Source organism: Neovison vison, chromosome 1, assembly GCF_020171115.1.
Source record: "Neovison vison isolate M4711 chromosome 1, ASM_NN_V1, whole genome shotgun sequence".
NCBI classification, from domain to species: Eukaryota; Metazoa; Chordata; class Mammalia; order Carnivora; family Mustelidae; genus Neogale; species Neogale vison.
The window spans coordinates 283,190,163-283,211,507 of record NC_058091.1 but is presented as its reverse complement, the minus strand read 5'-3'; the positions used below and the strand labels follow the sequence as shown (position 1 = coordinate 283,211,507).

The 21,345-nt window shown below is 44.6% G+C and overlaps 1 long non-coding RNA gene across 2 annotated transcripts; it reads right to left on the bottom strand.

Moving 5' to 3' along the window:
* Window positions 1-644: 644 nt before the first annotated feature.
* LOC122902220 lies at window positions 645-18,260 on the bottom strand. 2 transcript variants are annotated; one of them, XR_006383773.1, is made up of 3 exons: window positions 18,120-18,260; window positions 1,175-1,255; window positions 645-733 (listed from the first exon to the last, which is right to left on the bottom strand). It is a non-coding gene; the product is annotated as an uncharacterized LOC122902220 (long non-coding RNA). The 2 variants fall into 2 exon arrangements; XR_006383774.1 differs by lacking the exon at window positions 18,120-18,260 and adding an exon at window positions 16,720-16,801.
* Between the last annotated feature and the right edge of the window lie 3,085 nt (window positions 18,261-21,345).

Here is a 21,345-nt window from a genome sequence, read left to right as displayed (position 1 = left end):
AGTGAGAAGTGGATTGGAAGGCAGCTAGAGTGGCAGATGTAGCCTAGACAGTCCAGAAGAGCTTCTCCAAAGGCCAATCGCTGACTTTTCAGCCATCAGCCCTTTCTTGAGGGTGCCCAGGAGCTCAAAAGGGAGCTTGGAGGGACCATTTACACTTGGCCAGAAGAGTGTGGGGCTAGAGGAAGGGCCAAACTCAATTTAAAGAGTTGTTCTAAGGTTGTTTTTGGACTCCTGTGTATCCTCCTTGCTTTCAAGTGAGATTCAAAAGTCCTGCCTTGCCATCTTGGTGACCACAAACGCATATTATATGCAATTTACTGTCCTAAGGAAAGGGAGTCCATTCTTTTCCCCTAAAGTCATACAATTTAGAGTCCCTATGAAAAGCAGAGAAGAGACAGATAAAGAAGGATCAAGAATCTTCAGAGGGTTCCGTGTTTGTGTTGGGAAAGGATGTTTCACTTGAGGCATTTGTGAGTTTGGCTCAATAGCCTGGGGGGGGGAAGGGGCCCATGACTGGCTTTCTGGCAGATTTCCAGGGACTCCTGTCTTCCCGGGTTTCCTGGTGGCACCCGGCTACAACCCCCCAGGCCTGGAGCCAGGGAAGTGTGTATTTTGGTGAAAATAAACACAGCGTTCCTCAGAGCTGAAGACTTCACTCAAAATTTTATTTTCACTTGCTCTGAGAAAAGCTTGGAGGTTTCCTTTCTTGATCTTAGTCCCAGGGCAAGGTATTCTGGAAAATATGAGGAAAAAAAGTTATGCCTAGCAGGTAGAGGCCTCTAGGGAGGAAAAATAGTATGTTTCTTTTCATCTTATTTTTCCCTGAAGAAAGCTCCAGGAAGCAGGCTTGCAATCAATCTCTCCAGCATTCCTGAGCCCTTGGAGAATGCACACTAGTCATTTTATAGTTGCACAAGAAATGTCATTTCATCCAATACTGAACACCACAGAACCTGGTTCTGCATAAGATGTTAAAAGCAGGTGAACAACAAAACTGGCTGTATTCCTTTTTCCCTTCCTTCCTTCATTTGTTTAAATGAAACAAACAAGCAGCCACCCTTTGCAACATGATGGACATCACAGCAGTGCGTACAGGGGAAATGTTTCATGAGCTCTGAGATCTAGGTCCCCAGGAGCAAAGGCCTTGACCTCAGTCTGAGCCATCTGACTATACCTGCCTCAGATGCAGTTCTCATGGTTTTTTGAAGAAATCGGTCTTTTTCAGGCCCAGGCATTCTTCCCATCCTGCAAACTCCTGCAAACAAATATGTCAAAGGTCACAACAATGTGGATATACTTAGCACTACTGAACTGTACACTTAAAAATGGTTAAGATGGTAAATTTTATATTATGTGGTTTTTTTTCTTTACCATTATAACGTGCTTAAGGTTACAGAGCTAGGAATTGAGAGCGGTGGTTCCAAAGTCCCTGCTCTTACCCCCTACCCTGTATGACAATTCAGCCTTCAAGCTTACTCGCTCACATCATCTTATTTAAATGCATGGCACACCTCACACCATCACTGGACTTTCTAGGTGCTTCTTTATTTCTGTATTTGTTTATTATCTGCCTCTAGCACTAAAATCCGGGATCATGGCCCTCTTATTTCCTTCCGTAGCCTCAGCTTCCAGGCGGGGTGGCTTAAACATTGGGAATCTTTTTCCCTACAATTCTGAAGCGAAAAGTCCAAGAACAAGGTATTGGCAGAGTTCGCCACCCAGCCTGTGGTCCTTTGTGATGGAAGCCCTGGCAGACTCTACTGAAATCTTTGTAGTTACACAAACAGAATAAAAAGAATTTGCTTAAAACTTTAAAAAATCATCCTTTCACAGTAAATGTATTTTAACTCACCTACAAACAGTTTGGGGCAGGTATGTCCCCCCCCCCACATCCCATTGAAGGTTTGCCTTCTCACAGCTCTTTGCTTGTACGAGAGACTTGAATTAGTACTTATTTTCGCTAACCAGAAGAAATCCAAAGAGGAGTTTTGCTTTTATGGAAAAAGGCAAACAGTGACAATAGCAGACAGCGTCCGTTTTGCAGTGAGTCTTGCAGAGGCGACACAGCCAGAGCGGCAAGAACGGTGCCACCGACGAGGTCCTTCCCTGACAGCTTCGCTCAGCAGCTCAGCATCACGCCTTCAGAACTCCAAACTGTATCTTCGGCATCTCTCTGTTTTACCTTGATGTTGTGTATCTGTTAGTAAGATGTGTTATGAGGTAGGAGAAAAATCTAGAAGAGGTTATTTTGGGGGTCTGCGAGCACTCAAAAATGTTTCCATATAAATTAATGGTACTTGCTTCTTCGCCTTACAATATTTTGGCTATCGAAGGTTTTACAGAAATGTTCTATTTTCGGATAGTGGGGGAAGCCTCTATATAGGTTTTTACTTCAGGAGTAACTTTCCGTTAAGAAAAGATGTGCTTTGGACAGAAATTAGAAAATAGACATACGCAAAATGAAGAACTAGAAATCACTCATTATCCTCAACCAACTTACAATGTAGCACTAACAATCTATCTTTGCAGCTCTATACAGTAATGGTCCACAATGTTCTAGTGGATTACCGACTTTTCCTACATATTATCAATGTGACTTTAGTCAAGTCTGACCAAGTCAGAACCTCCATGGGCTCACCTGTAAAATGGGAATAATGGGAATGGCTTCCCCGGGGTTTTCGTCAGTTATATATAACAAAGTATATATACCTCACTCACTAAGTGCCTGGTACACAGTAGGCAAACAAAAAAATACTCTGTATATTTTTACATAGCCAGCCTATATTTTACCAAAATGGGTTTATTCTGCACATGCTGTTTTTGCAATCTGGCTGTTCCCATGTTTGGTATAGTTTCCTTACTAGCTATTTCTAAGTGCCCCACACGTAAGAATGCTTTTTTCTGGTCTCATGGTGTTTTTGTTTGAACAGTCTTTCTTCAGGCCTCTCGGTAGAGCGTTCCATGCCATTCTACGACTACTGGCCTTTTAGCAGGCTCCTGGTGTTTGGGAGAACTTCCAAAAGCACAGTCAGGGTTGAGAACGCATTCGACTTTGAGACGTTGCCAGGCACCAAAGAATAAACAGCCCTGTTCCTGCTGACTCTGCATTTTGCTGCCAGATGCCTTACTTAACTTGTGGGGAGAGGAAACAAAATGGGGTTGTGAAAGGAAATGCTCTGGAGCCCACAAAATGGCAGTAGTCAAGGGCATGTTTGCTCCTCTGGCACTTTTAGTGGTTCCAAGGGTCAGCTATGCCCCAAGCCCACACGTCTGAAGCAGAGCTAGGCTGCCACAGGGTGAGGAGACCTGTAGGAGGAGACTCCAGTAGGGCTGCCAAGGGTACCAGAAAACTATCCCCTCACTGCCCTTCTGCCGGCACTACCACCAAAACGGAACCTCCTTCACCAGAAGTTCTGTCCACTGAGGTTTCCTAAAATGCAAAAACGCATCAGACATTTAAACCTGAGTTCTTAGGATAAATAAGTTTTAAGTTCTTTCCCAAAGCGGGTCCTAATGGGGGAAGGGCAACAGCTGGAGAGAACACGCGGCATTTGAGGATAAGAAAGGCACCAATTCCACAGGGGAGGCTGGAAGTGAAGTCCTGTTTACGTCCAACTGTGCAAGGACCAAGCTGTGCTGGGCTGGAGGGTGGCGTGATTGGTGCTCAAGGTCTCTTACAAATACCCTGCAGCTATCATGAGGAGAAGTCTACCTTCGTCCTGGGCTTCAGGATCTCTCCCAAGGACATGCAGACCAAGACGGCGTCCATAGAGACAACTGGTTTTATCCAAGAGACACTTTGGGGAGTGAGCTTGGGCTCTATAGAAAACAGAAGGCAGAGAGCTCTGTGGGTGCCTGCCCATCAGCAGCAGTTCTTTCTTCCAGTAACTCCATCCCGCCAAGTCAGCTCAACAAATATTTACCAGGTGTCTACTGTGAACAGGATATTGCATCAGGGTTGATCTGCCAAATGAAGGCAGTGTCCTGTATTTCGGAGCTCTCTCATGCAGTAGCTACCAGCCAGCTTAAGAACTGGAGGCTGTGAGGAAGTCAGCAACAGGAAGCCAGGCTGAGGAAACCCCATTCTTGCCCCCATACCCAACTGCTCTGCCCATCCCCCCACACACACACTGAAAGGAAAGGATCACCATGATACTGCAGGTGGTCCAGTAGGGATTTTCTGCCATCCAGGTTTTTTAAAGACAAAGAATCTTTCTAAAGATAAACAATTTAACATGGATCTTTAAATAACCCTACGAAACAGATGTGACTGTTTATTTCGTAACAGAGAGATTTTGTGGAACAGTATGTTCAAGAATGTGGGCCAATGTCAAAATATTGCTGCAGCTGGTCACATACATTTTAATGCCTTTTTTTTTTTCCTGCTTTTTTTTCTACCACAGTTTGGAAGCATAAAAATTGTCAACATAAACTTTGTGCTATGAAAGTGGCCCCAGTAGAACCCCTAAAATGACACAATTCCCAGAGTATTCCTCACAAGTACAACTACGCAATCTTACTCACATATTTTTTTAGGATGCCTGAAGACATGAGTTCATTTCTTCATGTAAAAAATGTACATTTCCCTGGCCGAATGGATCACGATGCCTCCCATGATTAGTGTCTCCTTCCAAAGGAAACTGCCACCTAGAGCCTTGTGCTCCAGGCCATCAGTCCGAATTCTGGCTACATTAGAATCACTGGAGAGCTTTTTTTTTTAAGATTTTATTTATTTATTTGACAGAGATCACAAGTAGGCAGAGAGGCAGGCAGAGAGAGAGAGGGGGAAGCAGGCTCCCCGCCAAGCAGAGAGCCCGATGTGGGGCTCGATCCCAGGACCCTGGGATCATGACCTGAGCTGAAGGCAGAGGCTTTAACCCACTGAGCCACCCAGGTGCCCCACTGGAGAGCTTTGAAAACATGTCACTAAGCCCCCACTCCCACAGATTCTAATTCCAAGATTCTAATTCATTTTGGATGGGGTCTAATTACTAAAGCCATCACGGAAGATTCTATTTTGCAGACTGGATTGAAAACCACTGTTCTAGACCATGCCACAGGCTGGAGTGGCCAGGCTAACTTTGATCCCACACTTCCTCCCCCATACACAATTATTTGGACCAATGTAGAACACTTGGCCCAAGGACAGCCAATACCTAAGCTGGCCTGGGTCCTTTGAGGTGGCCTGGATTGGGAGTTCTAAGAACATGCCCAAAGGTAGAGATTTGCTGGGAGAACTCATGGGATCCAGCACATAGGGGCACTCATGGCTAACATGGCTAAGATTTATTACAATGACAGTAAGCATCAGTATCAGATCACAGTGGAAAAAGACACAGGCAGAATCTAGAGAAATCCACGCACAGGCTTCCCATGCTCTCTTCTTCTGTGAGAGGACACACATGCTACTCTCTCCAGCACTGAAAAATGCAGTAACATGTATATGGTGTTTCTACCCAGAAAAGCTCATTAGAGACTCAGCATTCAACATTTTTACTGGGGGATGGTCACATCTGCACTCCAAATTCCACATTTGGAATCACACTCCAAATTCCAGACTCCAAGAAGGAAAGCAGGTATTCAGCATAAGTCGCATTGTTTATGCAAACAGTCGAGGCACAGAGAACTACCCTTATCAGTTAGGAGAATGTGGAAACACCCAGACACCGGCAAGCCGGCCCTTCTGGAGACAGTCTCAGGCCTGCCCTGTTAACTCCTTTCTGCACACAGACCAAAACAGAAGTGATAATGATTAGCTGGACTGATAAACTCTGCCTCAGGAATATGACTTGGGAAACAAGAATAGCCTCACACTGGTGAGTTTGAGGGTAGAAATAACCAGACGCAAAGAGAAACACAGATAAGGGCATGGCTGAGTCACAGTGATGGCGACACTCTAACGAGGAGAACGAGGTCCGGTATTGAGGGTTCAACAAGATAACCCGGCTATGCGAACTCTGGTTGATTCTTCTGCTTCCCAAATGCTGTTCCTCTTCTCTCCCTGAAACCTATCACTCCAGCCTCTCCTGGTTTTCCATGCATTTTTTTGTGTCCCTTAGAGTCACTTTTTAAGTTGACCCTCTCTACTGTGGTTCATCCTCGCTATAAACAACAGTCCCTCAGCCAGAGTTAAGTCTTGTTAGCTCTTTTAGCTAAAAGATATTAAGCCCACTCATTGCCTGATGCTGACCCAGGACCACCTCAGTCATAGGCAGAGAAAGAGCAATCAGCAACACCTTCAAAGAAGGGGGGAAGGGCGTGTGAGTTCATCGCCCATACTAGCCTTCCAAAGCCATGGCTGTCATTCTGGGCAACATGCTGCCTTCCACATTAGTTGGACTTTTGGCTGAATTTGGTGATAACCTTCGCAGAAATGATCTAAGTTTTGGGCATAGAGACCATGAAGACTTGGTCTTCATAGGCCCAGAATTAAAACAAGTGATGAGAACTGCGGTAGAGTTTCTAATTCTACGAACTTCTATTTATGTCTACTTATATCTTCGTTTCATCAGTTAATGTGTAGTTGGACATGTCTATGGACTTCAAAATATTTTTTTAAGTAAGCCGTGTGCTCAACATGGGGCTTGAACTCATGACCCCAAGATCAAGAGTCCACATACTATACTGACTGAGCCAGACAGGCACCCCTCATAATCTTTTTTTTTTTTTTTTTTAGATTTTTGTTTTTATTTATTTGACAGAGAGAGATCACAAGTAGGCAGAGAGGCAGGCAGAGAGAGGAAGGGAAGCAGGTTCCCTGCTGAGCAGAGAGTCTGATGCGGGGCTCAATCCCAGGACTCTGGGATCATGACCTGAGCTGAAAGCAGAGGCTTAACCCACTGAGCCACCCAGGCGCCCCCCCTCATAATCTTTTTAAACAGGGAAATAATCACATAAATATTCAGTTCAGATGCTGTGAAATTCAAACTTTTAGGTCAAAGGAGTAAGTCCTTTACTAGTTTATCTCTCTCCATCCTTCAGTCCATCTTTCCAGTGCTAACACTTTCTGTCACCATTATATATTCTACCATCAGTGGTTATTGATTCAAATAAATGATACACTCTTACACTTGGAAGAGATGATTACAAATCATATGAGATTCAATCGTCTGGTTTTAAGCTGTAGGCCCAGCAAGTTTATAGACTTATCTAAGGTCTCACAGCTGGCTTAAGCCAAAGAAGAATGAGAACTCTAATCTCCTGATTCACAGGGATTTAATTTATTGCCACTCCAGGGCTCTTCATCCTGGTTTTTTCCTGTGCAGTAGAATTCAGGTCCAGTACTGTGGGTAATTTCAGACTCTTTCTGCAGCTTTTATCTTTTCAAAGTCTGTTGTCACTCCCAGAAAATATTAACATTCACAAGGCTGTGGATCTGTGATTTTGCAATAAGTAAATAAGACTTCATTCTCCAGTGTGCTAATGTTTACAGACTAAGATCACATGTTCCTAAAGAACAGGAAGGTACTTTCAAATTTGGTATTTTTGAGTCTCTAAGAACAAGTCAGCACAATGTGTTATTTGCTGGAGTTACACTTAGAAGAGAATTTAACATTTACTTACTCATTTACTTTTAAGACTATGTCAAGGGACAATATTCAACTCAAAGAAGGTCGATGTTACCTGCATAACAACTTTACTCGGAAGCTGGGCATCAGTTAATCTATCAGTAATCAATGAAGAAGGACTGAGTTAACCACTGTTAATATCCCAACCCTGTCCCAGGGTTGAGTGTGATAGACAGAGGCAAAGCAATACATTCTAAGATACTCTCAGAACATTTAAAATGCAGAAAAGCATCAATAATGTGCTGAGACATATTTAAAATGAGAAACACTTAGATCATACAGTAAATCTTACAGAGTCACCAGAACCCAAGTTGAGAGAGATCAGCAGATATAGGGCAAGTCCAATTCATATTTTCATATTCTCTGGACTTGGAAGTTATTAGATTAGAACCCCTGAAGTACAGTAGAAAATAAGCCAACATTGATATCCATCTGATTTTTATTTTTAATTCTTTCATGCATAAAATGAGTGTCCATTAAGCACATTTTTATGTGCCTAACAATTTGCTAGCCATTGCAAATGATTTAACCATGGGCATATTGCTAAAACTCTTTTTTTTTTAAGGTTTTTTTTTTTTTTAATGTATTTGACAAAGAGAACACAAGTAGGCAGAGAGGCAGGCAGAGAGAGGGAAGAAAGCAGGCTCTGCTGAACAGAGAGCCTGATGCAGGGCTCAATCCCAGGACCCCGAGATCATGACCTGAGCCAAAGGCAGAGGCTTAGCCCACTGAGCCACCCAGGTTTCCCCATATTGCTGAAACTCTTAATGCCTCAGTTTTCTTATCAGCAAAATATGAAAAATGGACTAGATAATACTAGGTCCCTTATAGTTTTTATGTTCTGAGAGTCTAAAATCTCCAAGATGAAGAAATAATTCCTGCTAAGTTCTTACAATCTTTTGAAAGCAACAAGATCTGTGTGCGTGAAATATTTAAAAAGGAATATCCGATTTTCAGGGGTTCTGGACCTTTTGCCCTCCTAACACACAGGAGGATTACAACCTGTTTCTTTCAGTGGCTTAACCACCTCTTTGCACAATCAGGAATCACTGGACTCAGTATTCAAATGAATGGAATACTTGACACAGGGACTAATGAGCAGAAATGGTTTAAAAATAAATGAATAGGGGTGCCTGGGTGGCTCAGTGGGTTAAGCCTCTGCCTTCAGCTCATGTCATGATCTCAGGGTCCTGGGATTGAGCCCCACGTCTGGCTCTCTGCTCAGCAGGAAGCCTGCTTCCCCCTCTCTCTGTCTGCCTGCTGCTCTGCCCACTTGTGATCTCTGTCTGTCGGATAAATAAAATCTTTAATAAATAAATAAATAAATAAATAAATAATTTTCTTCTTTCATTCAAGAAAGACTCAACCACTTACTATGTTCCAGTCAGGTACTGTAGATTAAAAACAAACCAGAAACCCAGCCCTTAAGGGGCCCTGAAGCATTGTAGATCAACTATAGGACAGGATAGACGACACATATCAGAAAACCTGACAGGCTTAAACACTAAACACCACTGGATGATGTAACTAGAATCCTAAAAGTATAGCAGGCATCCTAGTTGGTTTTATCTAGGGACTCCAACTAGTCAGTTTCAAAGAAACTTGGTTCAAGGTTCCCAGTTCCCCTACTGACTAACAATGGTAATAATACCCTTAGCCCATTTATTTTTATCCAGCATCATAATTAAGCTAGTTAACTATGTTCAATAGTTAAGGGAGTTTTTTGACACAGAATTTTACAACCCACAGGTGAGTTTGTGAAAAAAGATTTTTAAAAAATTGGTGGAAAAGTGGCTTGAGAGTAATAATTTGTAGACGATAATAGAAGCCCTTTTTAAAAAGAAGAGTTTGGGGGATCTGGGGGGTCTCAGTCGGTTGAGTGGCTGACACTTGGTTTTGGCTCAGGTCATGATCTTGGGGTCATGGACTTGAGCCCCATATTGGGCTCTACACTCAGCGGAGAATGAGCATGAGGATTCTTTTTCTCTCTCCCTCTGCCCCTCCCCCCACTGTGAGTGCACGCTCATGCGCTCTCTCTCTCAAATAAATAAATTAAATAAATAAAAAGAAGAGTTTGGCTGAGAAAGGAAGATAAAATAAGGAGATGGTAGCTGGAAGAAGACCTTGGGATAACAGAGATAGAACATTTTATTTTGAAAGAAAAGAAACCCAAATATTCATCTTTCCTGTGATGTAGGCTCTAGTAGAGCCAAAGAAGTTGAAAACACATGAGAAAAAGAAACTATTGCACATTATGGAAATGGATACTGAAAACAGGAATTTGCAGGAATTTGCCTTCAGCACATGACATGGGGAGGATGATTTTAATTATTTTATTTTATTAAATGCTCACTCTGCCCGGCACCAGGCATGTTTATCTTATTTTATTGTGACAAACTTAAGAGGCACATATTCTTTTTATCTCCATTCACTCGAACCCTCTGTTCAAGTCTAAAGCTGAGGTTTGAAAATTGTTAAGTGACATGGTAGGAATAGAACACCAATGTGAACCTGAGTTTCATACCAAAATCTGCCTCCCAACACCTATGTAAACAGAGGTAAAGAAATGAGAAGAGGTGCAAATATTGAGACATCTGTAGATGTTGGGGTAGGAATTTGTACAACCTTACGTTGGTCAGACTCCGTATTGACCATGAAGTATATGAAATTAACTACAGAGACAGAGGAGTTTGGACAAGGCGTCCAAGCTACAAAGAAAGGAATCAAATGACCAGGCCCAGGGGCAGGGGCAACATTCAATGGGAATTTTCCAGAATTAATGAAAGACTTTCATTTTCAGATTGAACAATCACAATGAATACTAAATTACAAAAGTAAAAATGAATCCACATCTAGACATGTCTGAGTGAAACCGCAGAACACGGCTGATAATGAGATAGATCTTAATAGTGATCCAAACAAAAAGATTATCTACAAAGCAAAAATCAGACTAAAGTAGACTTCTCAACAGGAAAAAACCAAGCCCACAAAATAGAGAGAGTGCTGAGGAAACGTGTCAGCTACATTATTATTCAAGAGGAGGAATAAAATTGAATAAAGGAAGTCTGAGAGTGTGTGCCATACACAATGAGTGGCATACTTTTTTCCAATAGTCTTTGAAGGGACCCCGAAGGATGTACTTTGGGAAAAGGAACTGAACCACAAAGAGTAGGAATCAAAGAGTCAGGTAAGTACTCAGGTAAATAGTCACTGACTCTTTGAAATAAGAGCCATGACTGAAGGGGTGCCTGGGTGGCTCAGTGGGTTAAGCATCTCCCTCAGGCTCAGGTCATGATCTCAGGGTCCTGGGATCGAGTCCCGCATTGGGCTCTCTGCTCAGCAGGGAGCCTGCTTCCTTCTCTCTCCCTGCCTGCCTCTCCGTCTACTTGTGATCTCTCTCTCTCTCTGTCTCTGTGTCAAATAAATACTCTCTCTGTGTGTCAAATAAATAAATAAAATCTATTTTAAAAAACATGACTGAAGAGGGGGATCTAAATAAACTTAATTTAAATGTAAATTAAAATATAAAAAAATGGAAGTTGGAAAGGTGACTATTCTGTTCTAAAGAATTCTAAAATCATTGTTTCGACACTTTAGAGGATTTTGTTAAAATAACTGTAATTTCAAAGTAAGAAAACTTCAAAATCACAGTTGGGTGGGACTAACTATAGGTGTGATTAATTTCTACAGACAAAAAGAAAGTTTGGGGTCTCTGGGTGGCTCAGCTGGTTAAGCATTTGTCTTCAGCCCTGGTGGTGATCCCAGGGTCCTGGAATGGAGCCCTGCCCTGCACCAGGCTCCCTGATCATCGGGGAGTCTGCTTCTCCTCTGCCCTTCCCTGCTCCATGCTCCTGAGCTTTCGTGTGCACTGTCTCTCAAATAAAGAAATAAAATCTTAAAAAAAAAAAGATCCACAGGAAATATGACAAAATATTAATATTTGTTAGCTCCATAGGTAAGTGTCTAAAAAATACAATTAAATTTTTTATAAAGAGTAAGCCTCTGGTGCTTTTGATTGACAGTTTTGACTTGATCACATACTCCATAATCCCTGAACCTTCACTGAATAAGGAGGCTAGGCTAGCCGTACTCAGTTTTGTCTAGGTGGGGGCCTCCCTCCTGCAGAAGCAGAAGTAGAGGATATTTTCCTTCCTGATTCTGTAAGTGCCACGTCCCCTGAGGCCATATGAACTTTGAGCAGGTGCACCAACCTCCTGGCAACGGTCTCAGCCTGTCCCCACCAGTCCCAGTGACCTCCATGCGCTAATCAGGGATTATCACTTAGATTCTCCTGGAAGAGTAATCTTAGCCTTTCAAAGTCCTTTCCAGGACTCTGTCCGTCTGCACGAATCATGTTCATGATCTGACTAGGAAATTGTCATAAACCAATATACAGTGGGTCTGCATGATCTCAGTCATGCTTTTTTTGGTTGTAAAGATAGATGTTGCCGGAGCCAAGCCCAGCTCTTCAGGACGATGAGAAACGGGCTGCTTGCAATCTTTGCCAACATGCCGGGTGTGTCCTCCTCATGCTTGTCAACAATCCTAAGACTGGTCTGGCCGGAACATGGGACCAAGAAGAATAATACACTAGCAGAACAAGAGACCTATTCAATATCCAAGCTGGTTTTGAGTTCTGCTAGAACAGAGATCAAACTATTCCCTTTGCAGTAATGGCTTAGAGGAGAAAGCAATTTATTTAAAACAGGCTCTTCAAAAATTCATCCAGACCTCTTTTAAGGAAAAACAATTTACAGATGTCCACTACTGGTATAAACTACTTTCACTGTAATGGTATGTTCTCTCCCTTATCTTTTTTCTTGTGTTCACAGCTTATTGAAATTCTTAGATCCTGAGTTTCCGGGTTTGTTTGTTTGTTTTAATTTTAATTTTTTTAAAGATTTTATTTATTCATTTGACAGGGCAGAGACCACAAGTAGGCAGAGAGGCAGGCAGAGAGAGAGGAAGGGAAGGAGACTCATCGCTGAGTAGAGAGCCCAATGCGAGGCCCAATCCCAGGACCCTGGGATCATGACCTGAGCCAAAGGCAGAGGCTTCAACCTGCTGAGACACCCAGATGCCCCTGTTTTGTTTTTGTTTTTGTTTTTTAAATCAAATTTGGAAATATTTCAGTAATTATTTATTTTTTTGATTGCCCTCGCCCCCCCCAAGTTAAGCCCATAACAGATAATTGGGTTACTTGGCATTGTTCCATAGCTCACTGATACTGTTTATTTCAGCTTTTCTCCTTTCTCAGGAATCACTGTCCTCCTGTACAATCTGATGTCCAATATCTTAAAATCCTTGTTTCATATATATTTTTAATCATTTCCAGAAGGAAGGTAAAACTGTCTCTGCTACTCCGTCTTGGCTGGAAAGTGAACCATCGAGAGTCAATTTCAAAATCCTTCTCAAAACAGTGTGGAAGCTTCTCTGTCCCAGAAGCCCTCAGAAGACATTTTCTTTGGGTTCATTGATCATTAGTGGGCTCGTGTTCACCCAGAACCCATAAGTGTTACAAGGAGAAGGGACTGTGATTTTTCTGCAAGGGTTGAACTGTGCGTCCTACCACTAGCTCCGGCCATGGAGTTAATGTCTCTGTACGCTAGTGACATTTCGCGACAGATCATTCTTTGATGTGAGGGACTGTCCTATGCATCGTCACACCCTTAGAAACATTTCTGACCCACCCACAAGTTGTCAGAAGCACCTCTATCCCAATGGCAGCCACTGAAAATGTCTCCAGACACCGCCAGCCATCCTTGCACTGGGTGCAAAATAGCAAAACTGGTCTCTCCTTCTCCCTGAGAAACGCTGTGCCAAAAACTCCACGAGAAGCTGTGAATTCGATTATGAATCATGGAGTGGTTACCGGAAGAAGGGCGGCTAACCGCAGGGTCCATTGTGATATACACACATCATATGTTACGACCAAATTAAGGGTAACGTGTGATCCCTAGGCACTAATAGTAAGCATGTTACAAGGAAGTTAGAGAATCAAATTAGGTGTGTATACAAAAGCACAATGTAAAGAAGAAAACCCTATAACACATAGTATTGTACTATTAGGTGTACAGCATTAGGTCAGATCTGTACATGCTTTTTTTTTTTTTTAAAGATTTTATTTTATTTATTTGAGAGAGATTTATTGAGAGAGATCACAAGCAGGCAGAGAGGCAGGCAGAGAGAGGAGGAAGCAGGCTCCCCGCTGAGCAGAGAGCCCAATGCGGGGCTCGATCCAAGGACTCAGAGTTCATGACCTGAGCCCAAGGCAGCAGGTTAACCCGCTGAGCCACCCAGGCCCCCCCATGCTTTGTGTTTCTTACAAGACTTTAAGCTCCCTGTTGCGTAACATCAGCAGCGGGACTCTGCTTCCCGCTTAGATTGGGGCAGACGGTTGTGAGAACCTGGTTTCCAGACGGTTTCCAGAGAACCTGGAAAGCTGAGGGAAATCGGAAGACCTTTTGGGGAAACATTATTCTGTAATAAGTGTCACCTTGTGCTTAAATAGCAGAGGGATGTTCTCCCGGGTAGAAGTTCCTATTTCGGACCCTCCCTGGAGATGGGACTTTAAGGAGGTCAAAGTTGTTTATTTCCTGGAAAAATCCAGGTATAATTGCTCCGTATGTTGTGATGTGTGGAGGGATGAAGTGAAGTGTCAAAGGCCCCCCTGCATCTCGCCGCAGACCACACCCTGCGACCCTGGGACCCAGAAAACACCCCTTTCACCCCCGCTTCTTGGCGTTTTTGACAATCACATAGCGACAGAAAACGACAAGCAGGAAGGGTGACGTGCCCAGCGCGCTGGCAAAGCTGGCAAGGGACACGTTTGTGGTCTGGGATCGTGATCAGCTGGGCTCAGCTCCAGCCGTCCTGTCTTTATAGCCGCTGTAAAGCACGGCTGTGACCTTGCAGACACACGGTGTATCAGTTTGTGTAAAGGCAGCCCGTCAAATTGTCTGTTTCACCTCAGCGGCAATCCTGTACTCCTTCACTGCGTGTGCATCCCATTCAACCTCCTGTAGACTATTCCAGATAAAAATACGGCGAGAACTTTCTTTCTTCCTTCTTTCCTCCCTCCTTCCTTCATGTCTTCCTTCCTCCCTCTCTCTCCCTCTCTTTCTCCCTCCCTCCCTTCCTTCCTCATTTTTTCCTTTATTTTATTTTGTTTTACTTCATATGTCCCATATGTCCTTCATGTGCAGAATATCCTGGCAAGCACTGTGTCCTCCCCCTCCCACAGTACACCCCACCCCCTTATCCAGGAGCACAGGGAGCTTCCAAGAGTTCACTAGCACCACCGCCTGCTTGATCCTGTTCCGTCCAATGATTGCTTGTCCCTGCTCTGAACAAGAATTCCCGGTCCCAGCTTTTCCATCTCATGGGCCCAAGTCCACCCTCTGGTGCCCAACCAGTTAGTTCTGCAAAGGCTTGAAACCCTGCCAGGGTATGCTGTTTAGATGGATTCCTGCCTTCAACACACACTGTCCTGAAACCAGCCCTGAACCAAAACCCTTAGACCCCTGCACTGAGCCTAGAATATCCTCCGTCCGCCTGGTGAGATCTCCTGGGGTGTCCACGAGTCCAACAGAGTCTCCTTCAGGTTGCCCTCACCTACCTCACAGGGAGGTAGTGTTGGTCAGTCCCATTCCTTTCTTGTAAGGAGGCCCGATCTCTGTGCAACGGGTCTCCCCTTCTCCAGAACTCCGCAAGTTCAAGCCAGGGAAAGGGCTTTCTTCGTCACACCAAAAGTTCGGATCCCCCTCCTCGGGTATCAGTGCATTCTACTCTCATTATGAGGAGGCCATTCAAGTGATCTCATTCATTAAAGTGAAACAAATGTCTACACCAAGGTGATTTTCTATCTTTCTATAAATATGGAATTTGCTCATATAATATTTTAAAATTCTGCTTCAGAGACTCACCCCCATTACTCAGAAACTTCGTCTTACTGAGAGAGCTGAAAGAATTCCTACGAACATATATGGATAGGTAGGAGAGATCACCCTGCTTTTGCTTGCTTGAGTACAGAATGAACATTGTTTGACATCAAGACCTTCTAACAGGCCCCTACTCCAAGGAATCCCAAGCTCCCTTTAAGTCCTCCATAGGACTTCAAGTCTTACCATAAATGAGTAAACAGTGTTCTCCCACCCACCCTGCTGGAGTGCATAAGTTTCCCTGTCCTTCCCCCACCCAGCCCAGGGCCTCTCCACCAGGGGGTTGTTCCCGGGGCCTCAAAGGCTGAGTCCAGAGACTCACAGTTTGGCCTTCTTTCCTTGTCCTTCCTCGGTGTGACTGAGGAATAAAAACTAGAGAGGAGGCATGCCAGAAAGTGGGAGTTTCTCATTATTTAGATCTAAAACATCTCTGTCCTAGGGAAGGCTGGGACTCTTGATCTCAGGGTCATGAGTGCAAGCCCCACATTAGGTGTACGGATTATGTAAAATAATCATAATCATAACAATATAATAAATAAAAATAAAACGCCTTCATCCTAGTAAATAAGCCCTTCACAAACTACCAATCAGAAAAAATGCCAGTACCTTTGGCGTCCAGCCCATTGCCAAGCACAGAGTAGGCACTTGTTCAATACCGAGTGAATAGTTAAATCTACGCATTTCCATGTGTTTCTGATTTTGGCAAATGTCATTATGCTTTTTAATCACAAAATATGTTACATTCCCATATTTGTACTTTAATAGGAAAATCTTAAGGCAAAACAAAACATTATTGCTATGAAATGCCATGGGTATTTTATTTATTTTTTTTTAAGATTTTATTTATTTATTCGACAGAAATCACAAGCAGGCAGAGAGAGAGGAGGAAGCAGGCTCCCCACCGAGCAGAGAGCCCAATGCAGGTCTCAATCCCAGGACCCCGGGATCACAACCTGAGCCGAAGGCAGAGGCTTCAACCCACTCAGGCGCCCTCCATGGGTATTTTAAGAATAAGATTTCCACATTGGGTGGCACATGGGTGGCTCAGATGGTTAAGCGTCTGCTTTTGACTCAGATCAGGACTTCCAAGTTCTGGGATCGAGCCCCAAGGCTCCCCATGGGGAGCCTGCTTCTCCCTCTCCCCCTACTACTCCCCCTGATGTGCTCTCTTTCTCTCCAATGAGTAAATAAAATCAGTCTTTGCCACTGACCTCACCATATCCAGGAATTTCAGAAAGAAGAGGATTCTGTTGACAAATTCTTTTTCTCCACTTCCCAGTTAGCTGCTCATACCCATGGCCTCCCTCACCCCAAGTCAGTGACCAAAGGACCTGGGGGAATCCAAAGCGGAAGAGCGGTGATTTCATCAGTCTTTGCTGAGAACCTGCTGTTGCTAGACACAGTTCTAGGTGCTTTCAGTGGACTATCTCAAGGAACGCTCAGAATGCTTAAGGGGGCGCCTGGGTGGCTCAGTGGGTTAAGCCGCTGCCTTCGGCTCAGGTCATGATCCCAGAGTCCTGGGATCGAGTCCCGCATCGGGCTCTCCGCTGAGTGGAGAGCCTGCTTTCCTCTCTCTCTCTCTCTCTGCCTGCCTCTCTGCCTACTTGTGATCTCTCTCTGTCAAATAAATAAATAAAATCTTTAAAAAAAAAAAAAAAAGAATGCTTAAGGACTAGAGTTATTTCCTCTTTACACACAGGGAACCCGAAAATTGAGTAACCTGCCCAAAGAACACGCCAGCGTTGTACAGTGGTGTGTGTGGCTGATATAAACAGAAACAAACAGGAAAGGAGGAGGATGTTCATTCCCCCATCCTAGTGGTGGGACAACTGAGCCAAAAAAAAAAAAAGCAAGAAACGAAAAGAAAAAAGAAAAAACCATGGGCAAGAAGACACAGGTGCCCCGCTGCTGCTCCCTGCCCGTCTTCATTCCCCACCCCCACCTGCTGGGGCCCAGAGGCAGGGGTGCTCTGCCCTCCTCCCTCTCTGACAGCCCCAGCTCCCTTTCCCCTGGCTCTTTTTCGACTCTTAAAGGCTAAATGGGTTAACACAATGCAAAGGAGAAAAGAGAAGGAAGCTGTGGTTTGGCCTTTAGTCCGAACCACATTCTTCTATCCTGTTTTTTCATTAATAATACTGGTACTTTAAACCTCTGATTTTTTTAAAAAAATGTACCAGTCCCACAGTCATGAAAAGAACGTCAGCAAGCCTTGCTATCAGCATGCTGACTCTGATTACTCGCTAAGGAATCTCCAGAGACGGAGTACGGACCGCTCAGGGACTGTTTCCTCAGGCACATGGCGCCGCCTCCTTCTCAGTCCCTAGTGACAAGGGGCGCCAGCTCTGCCCACACCAAGCAGCCCAGCGGCTGGTGGGAGAGCTGCCCTTCATCCTCCTGCGTAGGCTTACTTGTTTGTTCAGCAACGTGTATGTCGACGTGTTGTTTGCTGACCGTGGGGCCCCTGTCCCCTCCATCCTCGCCAGAGGAACCTTCCATGGTATGCCTCCACAGCGCCCCTCTGGGAAGTGTCTCAGGCAATTGAAAACACGGCAGCTTCTGAAGACAAAGACTGTGTTCAAACGGACCTTTCTGATCTTTTTGTATTACTTACTTTTCAGTAAGGAACTTGTAAACGCCATCTCTGTCAGGTTTTGCATGGCCAAGGGAGCCCACGGGGTCGGTTCAAACCTCTCGGCCTTCCCAGGAACTCTGATGGGGAGGAGGATTGCCAGTCTATGGGTTAGCGCCTCCTTTCCCTTTCCCTTGAAGACTTGTTCTGAGAGCGGGTCGATTAACCACTTCCTTTCTATCTCAATGAAGTGATTTCTTTTCAAATTCTTGGAAAAATCAAGTTAGAATTATGGAGTCTTGCATCAGATCAATCAGAGGCTTAGCCGCGTTTACCAGCCTTTATAAAGATCCATAAATGTTTTCTGACCAAAAATGATTATTTTCACGTTTTACTTCATTAAAAATATATTTGAATGTTTCCTAACTATCCAAGTAGCATTTCAATTTGAGATCGACCCATACACAGCATTTAAAATGAGATGTCTCGTTCCCCCTTGTGGGTGCTCTCCCCAGGGGCCAGAGAGCCACCGGCGAACCCTCCGGCTTCCTGGGGGCTGCCTTCCACTGTCAGCTGCTGCACAAAAAGGGACATCCGTGCTCAGGCGACCTGCCATGGCCAGCTTGGGTTGACACACGCGCCCACCTCCACTTCCACTCTCATCGCAACAGAGATGTGCTGGGATGAGAAGGGCGTCATCTAAGGCCACAGTGGACCTATACAGTCCTCGTAATTTTCCTGTTCTCAGTATTTAAAATCACATGTGCGCACACACCCACACACACGTGATGTTTACCCTGTTGGCCCACAGAGCTGTGACAGGTTTCCTAAGTTGTGTAATGTCATGTACACATCATGTACTCTCTTGTTGCATGTTTCGTCATGTGTCCTAAGTGGCCAGTTGTCCCCCGAGATACAGGACACTGTGAGCTGGCTTGGCACACAGTGTGGGCTTGGAGTGGGCGTGGGTCCTTCTTCCTTTCTACTGTGTTACTGCAGACACCTTTTACTTCTTTATTTTTATTTTTGAGAGAGAGAGTGCATGAAGGGTGGTGGGCAGGAAGGGGCAGAGGGAGAAGGAGAGAGAATCTTAAGCAGGCTCCACACCCAGCACAGAGCTAGACACAGTGTCCATCCTTCTACCCTGAGATCATGACCTGAGCCAAATCAAGAATCAGACACTCAACTCACCTAGTCACCCAGGTGCCCTGTAAACACTTTAATGCTATTAGCAAAACAGCTTATACTTATACAAGGAGATCAGGTTGCCAAATAGCTAAGGGTCAGGGTCTACACTTCTCAGACGGGGTTGTATCAGAGAAAGAGACAAAACATATTGCATATCAACATCGGGTTTTTGGCTCAAAGGCCCTTGCTGCATAAAAGCCATATTATATGTAAGGATTCCAATTTCAAAGATTGATTGTGAGCTGTCATTTGCTCTGTCCTAAGACAGCCACTATCTAGACCATGAAAGACCATCATTCTAAGCTGACTCTAGTCTTCATCACACTTTCCCAGAGTTACTGACTTGTGTTCCTCTAGAAAGGGGCTGCAGCTAGCCCACCGAGTATCCTCAGCATCTTGTACAGATCCTGGCACATCGTGGTGCTGTCATGGACATTCCCCACCTGCCCCTCGTTTCCTGTCCACCTCTCCCCACTCTCCTCCACCCTGCTCCAGGTCTGCGTCACTGGGGCTCCTCGTCTTCAGGTTCAGGTTGGTCCCTACCAGTGGAGAACATTAGCAGGAGATGGAGGGAAGGAAGAGGCAGAGATCAGAGCCTCTGCTGAAGTCTACAAGGACCATGGGGCAGTGTCTCCTCGGGCCACCATCCTCACTAAGTTAGTTTCCTTTTATCATGCCCCTGCCTTTATAAACACTCCCCCATTAAACTCTGTTCACTCAGCCCTTTTCACAAATTTCCTTTCGTGTGTTTTATGATTGGTACCTAACCAATAAGGATGCACATAAATATTTATACAAATGCATAGAATTTTCTTCGACATGATATAGTTCAGGAAAATACACAGGTAACAGCTTAGGGATGAAAGCTGTCTCAGAGGCCAAAGTCTTCCCAAGAGCATGGCATTTGAAAAGCAGACTTCATCTTGAACCCCAGCTTTCTACTCTGCGAACTTATGTGGTCACCTCCTCCCCAAACCCCTCCCCTGACACACACAGACACACATACCCAGGATGCTTGCTTCTGGTCTGAAGAAACAACCCTCTACACCACCAGAGAAACCTTTTGAAGCTGGAGGACCCCACAGTCCCCCCTGGATTTTGATGGTTCCAGGTCTTTCCATACACTTGCACACACTCACACAGATACACACTCACATACACTTAGACACAGAGACACACTCTCACAGATATATACATACTCACATACACATCACACACTCATGCTTTCTCCCCAAGATATCACAGAAAGACCAGATCAAGAGGGACTCCCACCTTAGCTAATGCTGTGTCTCAGACTCCACCACCACCCCCCGCCGCCGCGTACAATGCACATCACCTTCCCTAGCCTGCAGGGCCGAGAGGGCACAAGTGACCCAGGACACCACCATGGTTTCTCTTGTAACACAAATAACATTCATTTCAGACAAAAACCCACCCACAGGCGGTCTTCCTTAAAATTACACTAAAATAAACGACTCACGAGAGAGGAAATCATTATTTTTTATAAGTTTCTGCCTTGCCCATGGAACTAAAATATAAGGTGACCAAAAAATTGTAAAAGTATCCAAGTGAAATACATTTTTAACAGAAATGGTAAATTTTTCAAGGGCTTTGTAACTCACGTATTGTTCAGTCCCACAAGAGTCCTATCCTGTCCTTGCTGGGGATGGGGGAGGGGGGGAAAATGATGCCATCTCCAAGTCACCACACCCCCCATCAGGTCAGATAAGCGCCAATGGAAAGTCACCGTTAAATTGCAATACCAAGATTCCTCAGTACACATTAACATTTTCAAACTGTGAAGAGCCAGGCAGAGGTGAATGCCGGCTCCGCAGGAGTGACAGGACCAGGAACCCGCTAAGTGCCTCTAGGAGCTGATAGCTCATCCCTGTCTCTCATTAAAGCTCAAGTCAGACCAGACAGATGGACTAATTTCGGAATGCCTGCTTATCTGACCTGATGGGGGTGTGGTGACTGGCATCACTTTGTGTCCCCTCCCCATCCCCGGCAAGGACAGGATAGGACTCTTGCGGGACATTGGTCACCGGTTGTCCTCTGCACTGTTCCTTTGGTGTTCGGC